This window comes from Nicotiana attenuata, unplaced genomic scaffold (genome assembly GCF_001879085.1).
Source record: "Nicotiana attenuata strain UT unplaced genomic scaffold, NIATTr2, whole genome shotgun sequence".
NCBI lineage: Eukaryota > Viridiplantae > Streptophyta > Magnoliopsida > Solanales > Solanaceae > Nicotiana > Nicotiana attenuata.
In genome coordinates, this window is record NW_017673960.1 from 45681 (window position 1) to 63707 (window position 18027).

At 38.3% G+C, this 18027-nt stretch overlaps 1 pseudogene; it reads left to right on the forward strand.

Annotated features, from left to right (window-relative positions):
- Positions 1-18027, forward strand: part of LOC109217708 — a 38106-nt pseudogene that overhangs the window by 10099 nt on the left and 9980 nt on the right.

Here is an 18027-nt window from a genome sequence, read left to right on the forward strand (position 1 = left end):
TAACCTTATTGAGAGAGAAAGATGAAGAAAGAAAGAAAAATTGACGAGAGATGCAGCAGTGAGGAAAGAGGATAGGAAAGAAAAAAGTAAAAGGATGTAACTAAATCCCCTAATTCAAGGCACTAATAATGGATTGTATATAATTTGTAAGTAATCTTTGTTTAGGGTGAGTAATATACAAAATAGGACAATTTCGGTAAACAAATTTCAAATATTGTATAGGAAGGTAAAAATCTCTTTAAAAAAATGCTTTTGAATTTTGAAAAGCTTGGCCCAACATGCTATGAATTCCTTTTCTTACTTTCTCATGTTATGCAGTTGAGCTGCTGGTTTTGGTTGTTAATCTTCGAGTTCTTAAATTTTCATAGTTCTATCATCAATGTATTTCTCTTATTAATCATGCTGAATGAACTGCGCTATGTTTGATCTCTTCGTGATAACTTTTTAGAAACAATCATCTAGAAATCTTTTTTGTCGATAAAAGTAATCAATCAATCAATTTATATACATACATTTTTAGATCCACTTCTATTATGAGTAAATATTTTTAACAATATCCTTAAAACATGAACTAGACTATAACATAGGTCTAGTATTTAAAAGGAGACTAGTAAATTTGTTTGCGCTTTGCGCGACCATGAAAAACCTCGTTGAATTTACAAATTAATTCTTTTTCTAATATTTGAATATTAAAAAACATTCTCACATCAAACAAATGTAAAAGAAAAACGATAACCTCAAAAAGAAATTCATTAAAATTCCGAGGAGAACTACAATCTACTCTGTAGTGAGATGCACAGAAGATTTAAAAAAACATCAAATCAAAAGTCATAAAAATCTGTAGCTGTAACAAATACTGACTTCTTTAAGCTCTTTATGCTACGGTGACATCTATATTATTCTACTTTTATTTACCTGCAAGCTCATAATCATTAAGTAACCTCATTTAACTTATTAATCTCTTAACTGGTGCCAATGTCTGGTCAATCATTAATTCCAAGAATAGATATAGCTGCAGATGCCCCTATTTTCAACACTAAATGCAGTGTAAGAAACAATAACTACATAGTATACAAATATAATAAAAATTGTTTATTTACAATTGCAAACTTAAGAACAAGAGGAGATAGAGAGTAGATGTTGTGGAGATGGCATTAGAGGCTGAGGATGTCACTTCCTAGATTGAACTGAAAACCCAGCGGTCACTGCCACACAGTAAAATTTGAGCTACACGTGTTAAGCTATTGTCACGCCCTAAACCTGAAGAGGCGTGGCCGGCACCCGGTGCCATACTCGGCTCGAGCGTACCATTCTGTAACTGTGAACTCTGGAGGGGTAACCCTCAAATTAGGCCAATGAGGCCATATTCTGAATCATCTGAAAATAATGTCTCTCTCATCTGAGGGGTAAACATACCCAAAAGCTCCAAGTTTGTCACGCCCCAAACTTGAAGAGGCGTGGCCAGCACCCGGTGCCGTACTCGGCCCGAGCGTACCACTCTGTAACTAAGAACTCTAGAGGGGTAAACCTCAACTTAGGCCGATGAGGCCATATTCTGAATCATCTGAAAAATAATCTCTCTTATCTATGGGGTAAACATACCCAAAAGCTGATATGTATAACTGTGCAGGCCGATGAAGCCGCCATGAACATCTACTAATATAAATAATATACAGGACTCATCTACAAGCCTCTAGAGATAACTGAACTATACCATGATCGGGACAGAGCCTCGACTTACCTATCAAACCTGTATATATAAAATGGACTCCAAGGTCTAGACCTGGTAACTCCGAGGAAGTGGAGCTTACCAACCAAGTTGATGTTTGACTCTGTCTGCTGAGAGGGTTTGTCCAACTGTCAATGAGGACCCGCAGGCATAAAATGCAGCACCCCCGGCAAAAGGGACGTTAGTGCGAAATAATGTACCGAGTATGTAAGGCAACAGAATAACTGAAAGCTGAAACTGAACTGATAATATAATAATTGAAAGTAACTGGGAGTCAAAGATAATATGAAGATATGCTTACCTACTGATACTGACTCAACTCTCTCAATATAGTAAGTAAAATAGTTGTTCGGCCTTATAAGGTTCGGTATCTGTAACTGCTCTGCCGTAGTAGGCTCACTCATAGGCGCTCAGCCATACTAGGCTCTGTATCTCAGCCATTCTGGGCTCGCTCATAGGCGCTCGGCCACAGTAGGCTCGGTATATAACTCACCATCTGATCAGAGATTGCCCAATAGGGGCCTGCCCATCGATTATAGCTCGATGGTGGTGAAAATATTGTAATACTGTATATATATAGACTCTCTGCTCTCTTGGCTGACAGAAGACAAAACTAAACTGAATATGAAGTCCCGATAAGGGAGAATGCTGTAGCTTATGAGACTAAAAAAATGTACATAAATTCAGGGATATAAACTTCTCTTTATGTCTCGTTATCAAACACATGTAGTTACTGGATCATGCCAAAATGAAAGAAAGGTTTAGCCTTAACATACCTTAACTCCGTTGAGTCCTTAATACCTTCCAAGCAATTCTTCAAACAACTCAACTCAATCTACCACAACATAAGGAGATTCACAGTGCTGAGTAAAGGCTAAGTCCGCAGCTTAAACTAGTAGCTCGTTTACGTACATTTGGGCAGCATCTCCCCTGTAACAAGGCCCTCCTCCAACACCATATACCGACAAGAACAAGAACACAACAACAACAACATGTATGCATTATGTTCCAACCTTATCACCATCACAATATACCACAAAACAGCCCACACACCCTAATCATTTAGTACATAAAACGATAACCAAAGTAGTGTCAAACAACCAAAAAAATATACCGACGAACGACCACCAACCACCCTGCCATTATGTGGTATTTTTCCATACCCTTTCTCCTCCAAAACTCCACAAAACCAGTAGCAAAAGAGATAACCCAACAACAACATGAAACAGCTCACAAAATAATCCACTACAAGTTGAACAACTCGAACCCACGGCTTCCGATCACCGTCCTGTTAGTTCTTACGATTATTGAATGAATTTTTCTACTTTTAGAGCAGAAAAAATGGATGAAAAATAGAAGTATACTTACCATATTTGGTGAATATCTCAGCTCACATCTTGATTCTTCAACCCTTAGGTTTTTCTCCAACTAGAATTTGAAAAGAAGAGAAAATTTGGGTTTTTGTGTTGAATTTTTGCGAGAATTTTGTTGGGGTGTACATCTGATTTTTTTGCTCCATTATGAGTGTAATATCTGAAGGAAATCATCTCTTAAAAGGGCACTTTGGCCGACCTTGGAGCTTTTAATTGAGGCCTCTCCTTTTGGCAAGTAGGTGATGTACCTACTTGTCACTTACTAGTCTGCGCAGTCTCACGAAAATATTAATATCTCTCAATTCCAATGTCACATCAACAAACGGTTTAATGCATTAGAAAGTAGACTCATAGACTTCACTTTTATGGATGGAACACCCCATAACTCTATGTATATTGGGAGAAAATTGCAGTTACATTCGACCCAAAATTTTAGTAAAACTTATGAATGTAACTTATGATGACTTTCATCGACTTTTGTTCCACAACTCACTTGACTTCAAACATAACACACGATTATCATACAACTAACATAACTAATAACATAACCTTCTTATCAAGTTAAGCACCTTAGTCTCACCCCAAAAGTACATGTTATCACATTCCCAACTTGTCGACTTTCGACGAAACATTATTTTCTTCAATTCCTCAACCCTCTTTGTACTTGTTGTTCATGATCTTCAATATATGTAACACCCGAGGTAAGAAGATAACTTACTTTATATACTTCCAAAGATAATCTCATTTTTGTTCTTACATCAATTGACTTAAGACGTACTCCTACGTACGAAACCATGGGTGTAACATCATTCCCCCCTTTGGAATATTCGTCCTCGAATGTTGACTAATGCGCTTATCAGTCTCATAACCCATAGTTGTGACGGATATTTTAATACTATCCTTTCCATGTAGGAAACTGTTCTTTGAATAAATCTGAAGGCTAGGGAATTCCCCCTTTAGGTCTCTTTCTCACACCACGACTTGTTGTCGGAATTCTTCCAATCTCAGAGCTATGGCGACCTTCTGTCATGTAGCCTGTACGACTTTGTTCTTATGTGTGCACCTAGGTGACTCTTCTGTCCTTTTTCCTCCAGCTTATAGCCAATCTCTAGGCCTCACTTTGGGAACATATACAGAACTATGACAAGTTGTTCCTCCCGGTATATATAGGTGTACTGAAGTTCTTTGCTCGGTACTTTGTTGAACTTGCGACTGCTGCTATATCTTGTTTCGTAGCCTTGTATATCTTTCCTTATGGCTTTAATACATCTAGGTATGTTATACTATGACATAACACTTACTTCGATCTATTATTACAGAGGTTTGCTAGCCAACTCCAGGTTACTCTCTCGCTGCTTATCCTATATGTATAAATCTAAGTCCATTAGTTCTTCCTCATTACTGCTCATCTTAAGAATGACAGCCTAATCTCATCTCATATTTTGGACCTTTTATCTGCGTATTGTTGATTCACCTTAATGTTGATTTATAATCTACCACTGATAACTTGAAACCTCTTAAGTAATAAATTCTCGTTAGGGCTCACGTCTCATCGGGGAACATCTGAAATTATTTGCCCGATCCACCTAGGGACGATACTAATCATCAATAATCATATTTCATAGCATCCCAATATGATTCATCTTATGGAGGTATTCTACTACCGGAATAGCATTCCATCTCTTCTAACTTCTCCTAGTCTTAAACTCCTCTGAGTTGACTCATGCTATACTGAGCTTTTTATAACTTTATTGAAACCATCAGCTCTTTTGTTGTGATGGGTTTAATCCCAAGGACTTACCTATTCTCGTCACCTTCTCACTAACATTTTCTTATCCTTACTCCTGTCTAGCTAAAATCTTGTCGCTCCACCATACTTTATCTTGCGACCTACATATATCTATTTATACTACTCATAACCTTCCTTTAACTTTCTAGCACCATAGATTTCGTTTTGTTATTCTGGAACCTCAAGCGATACATCATATCGTCTCTAACTCTCCTTTACTCTCTTAACTAGACCTCTCTGTATCTGGAAACCATAGGTTGGAAAATATGCCATTGACGACACCACTATCATTTCTTGATACAGAACTACGACGCTTCTAGCCCTCTTTGATATCTGGATTATTCGTAACCTTCTGTACTTGGGCATCTCGTACCTTCTTCACATGTACCTTACTTACCTTTAAATCTTGCATCGTATCTTCTATCTCTTTCATAATCTCCTTCCACATAGGTGGAATTCAAATCCACACCTTAAAGCTCTACTATAATACTTGCACATCATGTGCATACACAATCCGGCAAAAGCTTCATATTGACTTCTTACGAGGTTGGCACTGTTCTAACTAGATTTATCGTAGAGCCGTTATAGAATATGGGCGTTGTACTATCTCTCTTGTACCTCTACTATTAATTGTGATTCTGCAATATTTTGATTCATAATTTCTATGATCAACGGGTCTAATAATCGGACCCCTGATTTACTTAGCTATTGTAACTTTCGAGTTTCCTCTTCTCTCTCAGCCTTTGTGTAGGCTTAAGCTGTTTTCCAATCAATGGCTATTATTTATTACTTTCGCCTTTCGTGGACACTATGAGACATCCATAATATAATCTTCTAACAATTGAAGCCTTTCAAATTTGTCACGCCCCAAACTTGAAGAGGCATGGCCGGCACCCGGTGCCGTACTCGGCCCCAGCGTACCACTCTGTAACTATGAACTCTGGAGGGTAACCCTCAACTTAGGCCGACGAGGTCATATTCTAAATCATCTGAAAATATTGTCTCTCTCATCTGAGGGCTAAACATATCCAAAAGCTCATGTGTGTGTGTGTGTGTGTGTGTGTATATATATATATATATATATATATATATATATATATATATATATATATATATATATATATGTATGCAGACTGACGAGGCCGCCATGAACATCTACTGATTACAAACTATACAATACTCGTCTACAAGCCTCTAGAGCTAACTGAACAGTACCATGGTCGTGACATGGCCTCGACCTACCCATCAAACCTGTATATGTAAAATGGACTACAAGGTCTAGACCTGGTAACTCCGAGGAAGTGGAGCTTACCAACCAAGCTGATGTTTGACTCTGTCTGCTGGGAGGGTCTGTCCAACTGTCAATGAGGACCTGCAAGCATGAAATCCAGCGTCCCCGACAAAAGGGACATCAGTATGAAATAATGTACCGAGTATGTAAGGCAACGGAATAACTGAAAACTTCAACAAAACATTGTCTCCAAAGACCAGATAAATTGTCTCAGCTCCTTTGATATTTGAAGAAAGCTTTTCCCACATATATAAACTAGTAAGGATAGCCCATGTTGCGCATAGGCCCAATAACATAATGTTTAAGTTGAGATAATTAACATGAGTAATTTTTTTTATTTCATACTGACGTCCCCGACAAAAGGGACGTCAGTATGAAATAATGTACCGAGTATGTAAGGCAACGGAATAACTGAAAACTTCAACAAAACATTGTCTCCAAAGACCAGATAAATTGTTTCAGCTCCTTTGATATTTGAAGAAAGCTTTTCCCATATATATATAAACTAGTAAGGATAGCTCATGTTGCGCATAGGCCCAATAACATAATGTTTAAGTTGAGATAATTAGCATGAGTAATTTTTTTTAATTCATATCAGTTGATAGTATATAGATGTACTTATTTTTACAAGCAAGGTGATTATTCATTTATTTTTTCCAGCTTTTTGAAATACAAACATGCGTTTTGAGTAAATGGACCCGGATCCGTATTTAGACAGCCCTGGTACGTCCGTATAGAAATATGGGACCTGGCATATGCCCGGAATCGAATTCGGAGGTCCCTAGCTCGAGTTATGATTTTTTGGTAAAAATTGAAAGTCTGAAAATTAAGAATTGACTGATATTTGGTTTTATTAATACCGGGTCCGTATTTTGGTTCCAGAGCCCGGTACAGGTCCGTTATTATATATATGACTTGTCTGTGAAATTTGGTGAGAAACGGAAATGGTTTGACGTGATTCGGGCGTTCTATTGTGAAAATAGAAGTTTTAAAGCTTTCTTGAAGATTTCGTTTGATTTGGTGTTTAATTCCTAGTTCTAGGTGCTATTTCAGCGATTTGATCATGCGAGCAAGTTCATATGATGTTTCTTGACTTGTGTGCATGTTTGGTTTGGAGCTCCGAGGGCTCGGGTGAGTTTCTACTAGGCTACGAGGTGACTTGAACTTAGAAAAATCTGGTTTTCTGCAATTTCAGGTACCTTCTGGTTTCCTTCTATGCGTTCGCGAAGGTACTCTCGCGAACACAAAGTGTAAACTAGGCTGGGTGGGTTCTTCGTCTATGCGAACGCGAGGTAATGATCGCGAACGCAGTACACTGGGGGGCGCTCTACGCGAACGCGGCCAGTCACATGCGAACGCATAGTGTATTGAGGTGGGGGAAGGGAAATCAGGGGTGACTCTATGCGAACGCGAGTCCTCTCTCGCGAACGCGAAGGTGAGGCGGGCTATACCTTTCGGAACGCGTGGAGTATCCCGCGATCGCGTAAGCCATTAAGGCTCTGCTCTTCGCGAACATGTCAGTGTTCACGCGAACGCGATGAACACTGACGCCCAGTGATAAAACAATCCCAATTACGGGATTTTTTCCATTCTTTCAAAATTTCAAAACTAGAAGACCTAGAGGCGATTTTCCCAAGAGATTTTCTTCACCAATTTATTGGTAAATGATTCTAACCTACTTTCTTTCTATTACCCATTACATTTCATGAGTTTTCAACCTAAAATCTAGGATTTTCATGGTAGAAATTGGGGGTTTGGGTAGAATTAGGGGTTATTGTAAAATTGGAATTTAGACCTCGAATTGAGGTTGGATTTCAAAACAAATTTACGTAATCGAGCTCGGGGTGAATGGGTAAACTGATGTTGGTCTGAACCTCGGGTTTTGACCAAGCGGGCCCGGGGTCGATTTTTGAATTTTTGGGAGAAAGTTTGGGAATTCTAAATTTATGCATTGTAATTGATTCCTTTAGCAGTATTTGATATTATTGAGTCAATTGTAGCTAGATACGAATGGTTTAGAGGTGAATTCTAGGGGAAAGGCCTGGTAGAGCTTTGAATTGACTGCGGAGTGAGGTAAGTATTGTGTCTAACCTTGACTTGAGGGAATTAGGAAGAGTATGTGCTATGTGATTCTCATGTGAGCGGCGTATATGCAAGATGACGAGAGCTTATACGCCGCCGAATTATTTATTTTCCCTGATTTACCATTTTCCCTTAATTATTTCCTTTCATGTCTTAATTGTTATATGCTCTAAATGCTTTCCATGCTTAACTACTACCATTTAATCAATATCTTCTCCTGTTAATAATGTTAGCTCTTTTCATAGTTTCACGATTCCCTGCTATTTGCTTAAATTGACTTGCTTGTACCTTATAATGTAAAATGTTGGATTGGTCTCGCTGCGTAGTATTACTTGTGTAGATTCAAGGTTCCCTTTTCTGTTCAGTTTGACATTTATTGATCGTAAAAGTTTTGTAGTTTGAATTGTTGATTTGACTATGTACATTGAGTCTTTGGTACATCTGGATAGGTTCACATTTGATTAACGCTGCACCGTTTGGTGTATAGGCACTGTAGAATTTAGTATTGTCTTCTGCAAGAGTTTGATACTTTTGATATGCGATTTATACGGGAATAGGAATAGCAGCCTCAACAAACCATTGACACTAAATATGTTGTAGGAACTAAACGATTGACACTAAATATGTTGTAGGAACTCTAACTTCATGAATAAGGACTGCTAGCTAATGTTGTTAAAATAGGTATTTGGATCCATGAAGAATTAAACTGAAGTGAACTTGGTTTCATATGTAGTTATATGTAAGTCCTCGGTTAGATTAGAGAACTTGGAAGAATAGCAATTGAAAGGGGAAGACTACTTTCAACAACTTTGGGCAAGACCAAGGTCAAGAGAAATTTATATTATATATTTCTCAACCTAATAAAAAAGTACCTCTTTCTTAGTTCGATTTATCATCTGTATTATGTCGAGGAAGAGGCAAACCCGAAAATAAAGAAGATAACGAACACCAAATTTTAACGTGGAAAACCCTTCAAATCGAAGGTAAAAACTTCGGGATCACAAAGATCTAAAAAGCTCCACTATAATAATAAGAGGGTTACAAAAGTTCTCCAAATTGGCTACACAACAAGTGCCAAACACGGAGCAACAATAGCAACAAGAGCAACAACTAATCAATTGAAGAAAGAGGAGAATCTACAAAAATGAAGCTGTTGTTTGAGGCTCGAAATCAGATGCTACGTGCCTCCAAATCCGATCTCCGCCATTAAAATCAAAGACCAAGATGTTAAAAATACTCAGTCAAAATTTCAGCCCGATCCAACGGTTAACAAATTGAAAAACATGATTTAGAGTTGGCTGGTCAGAATAAAATCTGCAGCAAAACAAATACTTTTCTTCTCTCTTCTCTCTTGATGAAAGCTCTCTCAAAATCCACTCTTATGTGCTTAAGTCTTTCAAAGACTTGTATCAATGAGCATAGAACAATTCTCCAAGGTTGTCCTATTTATAGATCATGAGTGGTGCTTTCTCTTAAAGCCAAAACCCACTAAAAATAGGAATAAATACCGAATCCAATTCCGAATAGGAATGGAAACCAAAAGAGAGTAGGATTAGGCCATTGGGCCTTTGGCTGGACAACATGGGCATGTGCCCAACAAAATCCCGCTCCAGCCAAGAGGCCAAATGTGTTCAAGTAGAGGAACTATTGACAGGCTTCATGCCTGCCAATTTTCTACAAAATGCAAGCTTAACTACAAAGTCCTCAGGCTGCTCCATATGAATTTCCTCATCTAAATCACCATGAAGGAAAGCGGTCTTTACATCCTTCTGCTCAACCTCTAAATCTAGACTCGCGGCTAAGCCTAGAACCACACGAATAGAAGACATCTTCACAACAGAGGAGAAAATTTTATCAAAGTCAACTCCTTTCTTCTGGCCAAAACCTTTAACAATTAACCTCGCCTTGTATCTAGGCGCAGAGGTATGGTTATCTTGCTTTATTCTGAATATTCATTTGTTAGATAAAGCTTTCTTACCTTTCGGCAATTTCACTAACTCATATGTGTCATTCTCATGGAGTGACTTCATCTCATCTTCCATGGCTTCAATCCACTAATCTTTATGAGTATCTTGCATGGCTTCATCATAGCTCTCAGGTTCTCCCATGTCAGTAAAAAGTACATACTCATCAGGAGAATAGCGCATAGATTTTTGCTTCTCCCTTCTAGATTTTCTAAGAGAGGTTTCAGGAGCATTCGAAGTAGTTACCTGAGCAGGAATTTGTTGCTGATCAACCACAACTTCATCAACTGAAGCATCCATATGATCTACACCATGATGATCATTTGGATCTTGATCACTATCTCCATCATTGTCTTGGGTTCTTTCCTGTGCAATAGGTGCCTTAGTAATAGAAATTGGATCAATATCAACTAAGCTCTCATTACTCTGAGAATCTGTCTTCTCAGCTTTGTCAATATCTTCAATAGCCTGGTCTTCAAAGAATATTGCATCACGACTTCTAATAAGTTTATTGTCAACTGGATCATAAAAACGATACCCGAATTTATCTTGACCATAACAGATAAAGATGCACTGCTTAGTTTTGACATCCATTTTTGATCTCTCATCTTTAGGAATATGCACACAAGCTTTACACCCAAAAACTCTCAGGTGATCATAAGAAACATCTTTGGCAAACCAAATTCTGTCTGGGCCTTCACCATCCAAAGCTACAGCAGGAGACACATTGATAACATAGGAAACAGTGTTAAGTGCTTCCGCCCAAAATGTATTTGGAAGTTTAGCTTCTGAACGCAAGAATCTAACTCTCTCAACTAGAGTTCTATTCATCCTCTCTACCAAACCATTCAATTGAGGCGTCTTGGGTGGAGTTTTCTGAAGACAAATTCCTTGTTCCTTGCAATAGTTATCAAAGGGACCACAATATTCACCACCATTGTCAGTGCGAATACATTTTAATTTCTTCCCCGTCTGTCTCTCAGCTAAGGCCTGAAATTCCTTAAACACGCCAAGTGCTTGATCTTTAGATTTCAAAGGATACACCCAGAGCTTACAAGAATGATCATCAAGGTCACAAAGTAAAGTGCACCACCTTTTGACTTTACTTTAAAAGGACCACACAAATCAGAGTGTACTAGCTCCAATAAATCGGGCTTTCTTGAGGGAGGATGGCTATGAAAGGAAACCCTTTTCTGTTTGTCAGCTAAACAATGGATACATTGCAGATAAGAGAGAATGACAAGAACGAAATATTACATTGCGGAAGATTATTTCAACAATTCATAGTAGATGCGTTCATAAAGCTAGAAACACAAAGATTAGATTTTTATTTTTTTAATCAAGATTTGTTTCGGATAGATATGCTACAAGGAATTATTGATTTTCTAAGACTTGGTGAAACTAAAGCTTCCAAAATTGGAAAAAGAAAACATTCCTTCCTGTTACTTTCATAGGAGGGCCGAGAGATATGCGTCGGCGGTATATGGATGCTATCGCATTAGTCCAACGTTTTGGAAAACCTGATCTTTTTATAACTATGACATGCAATCCATCTTGGCCAGAAATAAAACAACACTTGTTATCAACTGACGAAACTCAAAATAGACCTGATTTAGTATCACGAGTATTCAGGCAAAAGTAGAGGAATTGAAAGCAGATATTTTGATAAGAAAAACCTTTGGGAAAGTTGCTACTTTTATGTATACTATAGAATTTCAAAAACGTGGTCTTCCACATGCTCATTTTCTGATCATACTTAGTGATGAATATAAATTATTAACACCTGAATCTTATGATAAGTTTGTCTGTGCTGAATTACCTGATGTTGATATCGAAAAGTATCTTTATACCCGTGTGCTTCAACATATGATGCATGGACCATGTGGTGACGTAAATCCCACAAATTCATGTATGGGAAAAAAGGGCCTCTGCAAATTCAACTATCCGAAAGATTTTGCTGAACAAACATCTAAAGAAAAAATTCATATCCAATTTATAGGAGACGAAATACAGGAAATCATAGAACAGACTCCTTTTAAAATTTGAATTTCAGGTAATAGTTTGGAGAAACAAAATTATTATTTTTTCCTTTTCAATTATTTTAGGTGGTTTAAAATTAATTTTAAGATTCTTTGGAGATGGACTCTTAAAACAAAAAGTTCTTTAATACTGAAAAAGTACGAAGAATATGAAGAATTAACCTAAATAGTCGTCCATCCAATTGCTTAATCTAAAAATGTCCGTCAAATATATATATATATATATATATATATATATATATATATATATATATATGACCCGATAGGTCATCTTATGTTTTAAAACCAAATTCTGTGTGTTGAAGCCTTTAGAACCTCATTTTAGCCTTTCTCGATTTGCGTGCATAGTCCGGGTGTTAATCCAATAACTACGTATGTTTGATAACAAGACATAAAGAGAAGTTCATATTCCTGACTTTATATACATTTTCCTAATCTCATAAGTTACAGAATTCTCCCTTATCGGGACTTCATATTCAGTTTTGTTTTGTCTTCTGTCAGCCATGAGAGCAGAGAGTCTATTTATATACAATATTACAATATTTTCACCACCATCGAGCTATAATCGATGGGCAGGCCCCTATTGGGCAACCTCTGATCAGATGGTGAGTTATATACCGAGCCTACTGTGGCCGAGCGCCTATGAGCGAGCCCGGAATGTAGAGGCGGCTGCTGCTGCTGAAGAAGTTCCATACTATAAGTTGTTCGCCTTTGCGGACACCATAGATCATGCATTGATGGTTATCGGTATGATCACAGCTGTTGGTAGTGGAATCTGTTTTCCCCTGATGGCTGTTCTGTTTGGGGAGTTAGTTGATTCCTTTGGAATGACCGTGGATAACGGAAAAATTGTTAGTAAAGTTTCTAAGGTACAAGCTTTATTATACTTACCTTTTTTAAGCTCAACCATATAGTGTTATTTCATTTTATTGCTTCCTCTTGTGTCATGTTTTTTTCAGGTATCTGGCTTTCGGTTCAGGTCTTGCTACATTTACGCGCAAGTATTTTTAACTACCAGACTGATATACCTGTTTCTATTTTGCATGCCATTTTTAAAGTAGTTTAGTTTCTCTTTAAGTGAAACAACTCAGTACTTATGTTAGCATCTTTTCAGAGGTGGCTTGCTGGACGGTCACAGGCTAAAAGCAGGCTGCTCGAATTAGATACTTATATCTGAGAACAGTACTAAGACAAGATATTGGATATTTTTGATCAGAAGACTAACACTGGTGTGATTATTGAAAGCCTGTGTAGTGACACTCTTACTATTCAAGATGCCATCGGCCAAATGGTATTCTGAAAGGCAAATTTATGTACATCATTACCATTTGACATATCTGAAAGATTTAGCATGAACTCTATTCACATGAACCTGCAGGTTGGCAAATTTATTCAGGTAATAGCTACGTTCTTTGGAGGATTTGTAATAGCTTTTATTAAGGGGTGGCGTCTATCGTTGGTCTTGTTATCTTCAGTTCCTCCACTTGTCATCTCTTCTGCCGTCCTGACAATCCTTCTGGCAAAACTAGCATCCGCGCACAGACTCATTATTCAGAAGCTGCAACTGTAGTTGAACAGATAATAAGCTCAATTAAAATTGTATGAAAAGTTGGAAAGAATCATTTTTCTAATTACTTTTCAACTGTTTCATAAGCTTTTATTCACCAATCGGCTTGATTTTTTGTTCAGGTTGCATCGTATAGGGGAGAGAGAAGAGCTATTTCTGAATATCAAAATTCTCTAAACAAAGCTTATCATTCTGGTGTACAAGAGGGTTTGGCTTCAGGGCTCGGGTTCGGTGTTTTTATGTTTGTGTTCTATACAAGTTATGCTTTAGCTATATGGTATGGTGCAAAAATGATTTTGGACCACAACTACACTGGAGGAGATGTAATGAATGTCATTATGGCTACGCTAACTGGCTCCTTGTAGGTTCCGTTCTGCCTTTTCTTTGTATGTTTCGCTTCTTTCACTTGGAGCTTTCTTTATCTAACATCCAAAACTTTTTGCAAACGAATGGCACATATGGCATGCGAAACCACACAGTTCCACATGCATTAATGACACCGATATACTAAACCTTAGTGTAATCGTCTTTTTAACTCCTTTTTTCCTTCTTCTCCTCTTAATCGCAGTTCTTTAGGATATGCATCTCCATGCTTGCGCGCATTTGCTGCTGGAAAGGCTGCAGCATTTAAAATGTTTGAGACGATAAACAGAAAGCCAGCTATAGATCCTTATGATATGAACGGAGAAGCTTCATGACATTAGTGGTGGCATTGAACTTAAGGACATTTATTTCTGTTATCCAGCAAGACCACAGGAGAGCATATTTGACGGTTTTTCTCTGTCGATACCAAAGGGAACGACAACAGCTCTAGTAGGGCGAAGTGGAAGTGGAAAATCGACAGTGATAAGTCTAATAGTGAGGTTCTATGATCCACAGGCTGGTGAAGTTCTGATTGACGGTATAAATATCAAAGAATTTCAGCTAGGTGGATCAGGGGGGAAATCGGGCTTGTTAGCCAAGAACCTGTGCTGTTTGGTTCAACAATAAAGGATAATATCGCCTATGGGAAGGACGATGCAACTCTTGCAGAAATTAAAGCTGCTGTTCAACTTGCCAATGCTTCCAAGTTCATTGATAATTTACCTCAGGTCAGGCTTTAGACTGTGGTTGTAATTAGAAACCATACTTCCACCTGCAATTTTACTGATGAAATTTAATATTGTGACATTAAATTTTCCATCAAGTTATAGATAACTAATATAGAAGGGGAGCCTTGGCGGAACTGGTAAAGTTGTTGCCATGTGACCAGGAGGTCACGGGTTCGAGCCGTGAAAACAGTATCTTGCAGAAATACAGGGTAAGGCGGTGTATAATAGACCCTTATGGTCCGGCCCTTCTCTAGATCCCGCGCATAGCGGGAGCTTAGTATATCGGGCTGCCCCTTTAAGCTAACTAATTTTCTTCTCGCTACTTAGAAAGTTTAGCTTTGTCAATTATTCCTTCAAATTCAGGGACTAGACGCCAGAGTGGGCGATCACGGAAGTCAGCTGTCGGGAGGCCAAAAGCAAAGAATTGCTATTGCAAGAGCAATACTGAAGGATCCCAAAATTCTACTTTTGGATGAAGCTACAAGTGCTCTTGATACAGAATCTGAGAGGATTGTTCAAGAGACATTGGACAGTGTCATGATTAACCGAACTACAGTAATTGTTGCGCATCGCTTGAGTACAGTTAAGAATGCAGATACAATAGCTGTGATCCAAGAGGGAAAGATCATTGAAAAAGGTTTGAGTCATATAAACTATCTTTTCCAGTACACCGGATTCAAGATTATTAGCTTATTCATTTAAATGAATGTAATTATAAAGATGATAGCAAAAAATGTACAACAACCCAGTGAAATCCCGCAGGTGGTGTCTGGGGATGGTAGTGTGTACGCAGACCATACCCTTACCTTGGAAAGGTAGAAAAGCTGTTTTCGATAGACCCTCAGCTCAAGAAAATGAAAAGTAACAGTAGAAACAAGCAATATATAATAGTAACAACAAAAGGAAACAGTAGAAACGAACTGTAACAACAACAGAATACTAAGAAACTGAGGCGAAAGATAATAGGAAAGCAACATGAACTACTAGCGATCCAAGACAAGAAAAACTACCAGACTAACCCTAAAACCAACGGTACGGAACAGAAATGATAGCAAAAAATGTATGATTGTATTTCTTATTGTCACGACCCGGATTTCCCACCATCAGAGTCGTGATGGCGCCTACTCGTGGTAGCTAGGCAAGCCAACTTAATTACCTTTCTATCACTAGCAATTATCTTTAACAGTTTATAACATCAATATAGAACATAAAGTCTAATAAGAACAATAGCGGAAGTCTGTCTTAAAATGATGAATTTAAAACACGGAATAGTCAAAAACAACCTCTACCCAAGATTTGGTGTCACATTACTCACGAACCACTAAGAATAAACTAAATACAAAGGTCTGAAAGAAATATAACAGCTGTCTGTCTCGAAACAAGGAGGCAACAGTCTAAAAGAAAACAATGAGAAGAGACACCGGGCCTGCGGACGCCTGCAAGGCTACCTCAGTCTCGTGAATATGAATCGCCTGCTTCCGAACTACTGCTGCTGCTGTTCCTCAAAACCTGGACCTGTGCAAAAATGCACAGAAGTGTAGCATCAGCACAACCGACCCCATGTGCTGGTAAGTGTCTAGCCTAACCCCGGCGAAGTAGTGACGAGGCTAGACTGGACACCACATAAACCTGCGCAGTTATAGATATACAGCGGAAATCGAATACAAAGCAATTACCAACATGGGAGGGAAAACATGCTATGGGGAGTTACGATAATAACAATAATCCAGAGTAACAACTAAAGCAACTTAGGTTCACAGTGAACAAGGAATCAATAATCAAATGTAACCACATTGCCTCAATAATTGTTGCGGCGTGCAACCCGCTCCATAATTACCCTTGTTGCGGCGTGCAACCCGCTCCACAATATCATTGTTGCGGCGTGAAACCCGCTCCACAATATCATTGTTGCGGCATGCAACCCATCCCATTTCATTTATCATGTATCATTGTTGCGGCGCGCAACCCGATCCTCACATATTATTGTTGCGGCGTGCAACCCGATCCTCAATATCATTATTGCGGCGTGCAACCCGATCCTCAATATCATGGTACAGTCCGACTCCCCAAACAACAGTCACAATCAAGGGGCATAAAATAAGCAAATATTTGACAACCATCCCGGCAAGGGAAAGAATCCAACAAGTTCAACCAAACGTCCCGACAAGGGAATAATCAACAACGCTTTCTCTTTCTTACTTTCCTTATCTTATAATTCACTTTACTATTTTGAGCCAACACTCCAAAGAATCAAGTCATTTCGTATACTTTCAATATTCGTATCACAATTCGAGCCAATGCTCCAGGAATCAAATGATCCTATTACCGTTCACAGGTTATTCACAATATATAGAAATCCTCCAATAAACACGGAGTTCACAACCAAATCATGATAATCACATTATAAGGACTCACGGTCATGCTAGACACCAACGTATAGATATTCGTCACCATGCCTATACATCGTACTCGATCACATAGCAATTAGCAACAAGACTCAACTCCTATTCCCTCAAGCCTAGGGTTAAACCNNAATTTGACAACACTTAAAAGACGTAAGCCTTTGTATTTAAAAAATACGCTTTACAAGCCGTTAGTCTAAATTGTGTGGCCTAAAACTCTCAATAAAGGGCCACCCCTTAAAAGCGTGCCCACAAATACTTTTTGGCAATGCTTTTCAAGCATTGTCTAAAATTAATGTGGTCTTACGTCAAATTTGTTGTAGTTAAATTTCTTAGTAGTTTAATTTAGAAGAACCGATACCCGATTTCTGTTCGGAAGTTAAATCTAGGGGTGGGCATTCGGTACTTACGGTTCGGTATTTAATAAGTTTCGGTTCGGTATTTCGGTATTCGGTTTATCAATTGTGTATACCAAATACCATACCAAAATATTTCGGTACGGTTCGGTATTTCTTATTTTGGTTCGGTACGGTTTCGGTACGGTTTCGGTTTAATAATCGCTGAATAATCAACTAGCTAACGCCTAACAGTGCACATGCACAATTGAAACTTTCACTTGTAATAAACTAATAACAGTGCACATGCATATACTGAATTATACTTCTGCCAAACACATATAACGCCAGTGCACTGTACACAA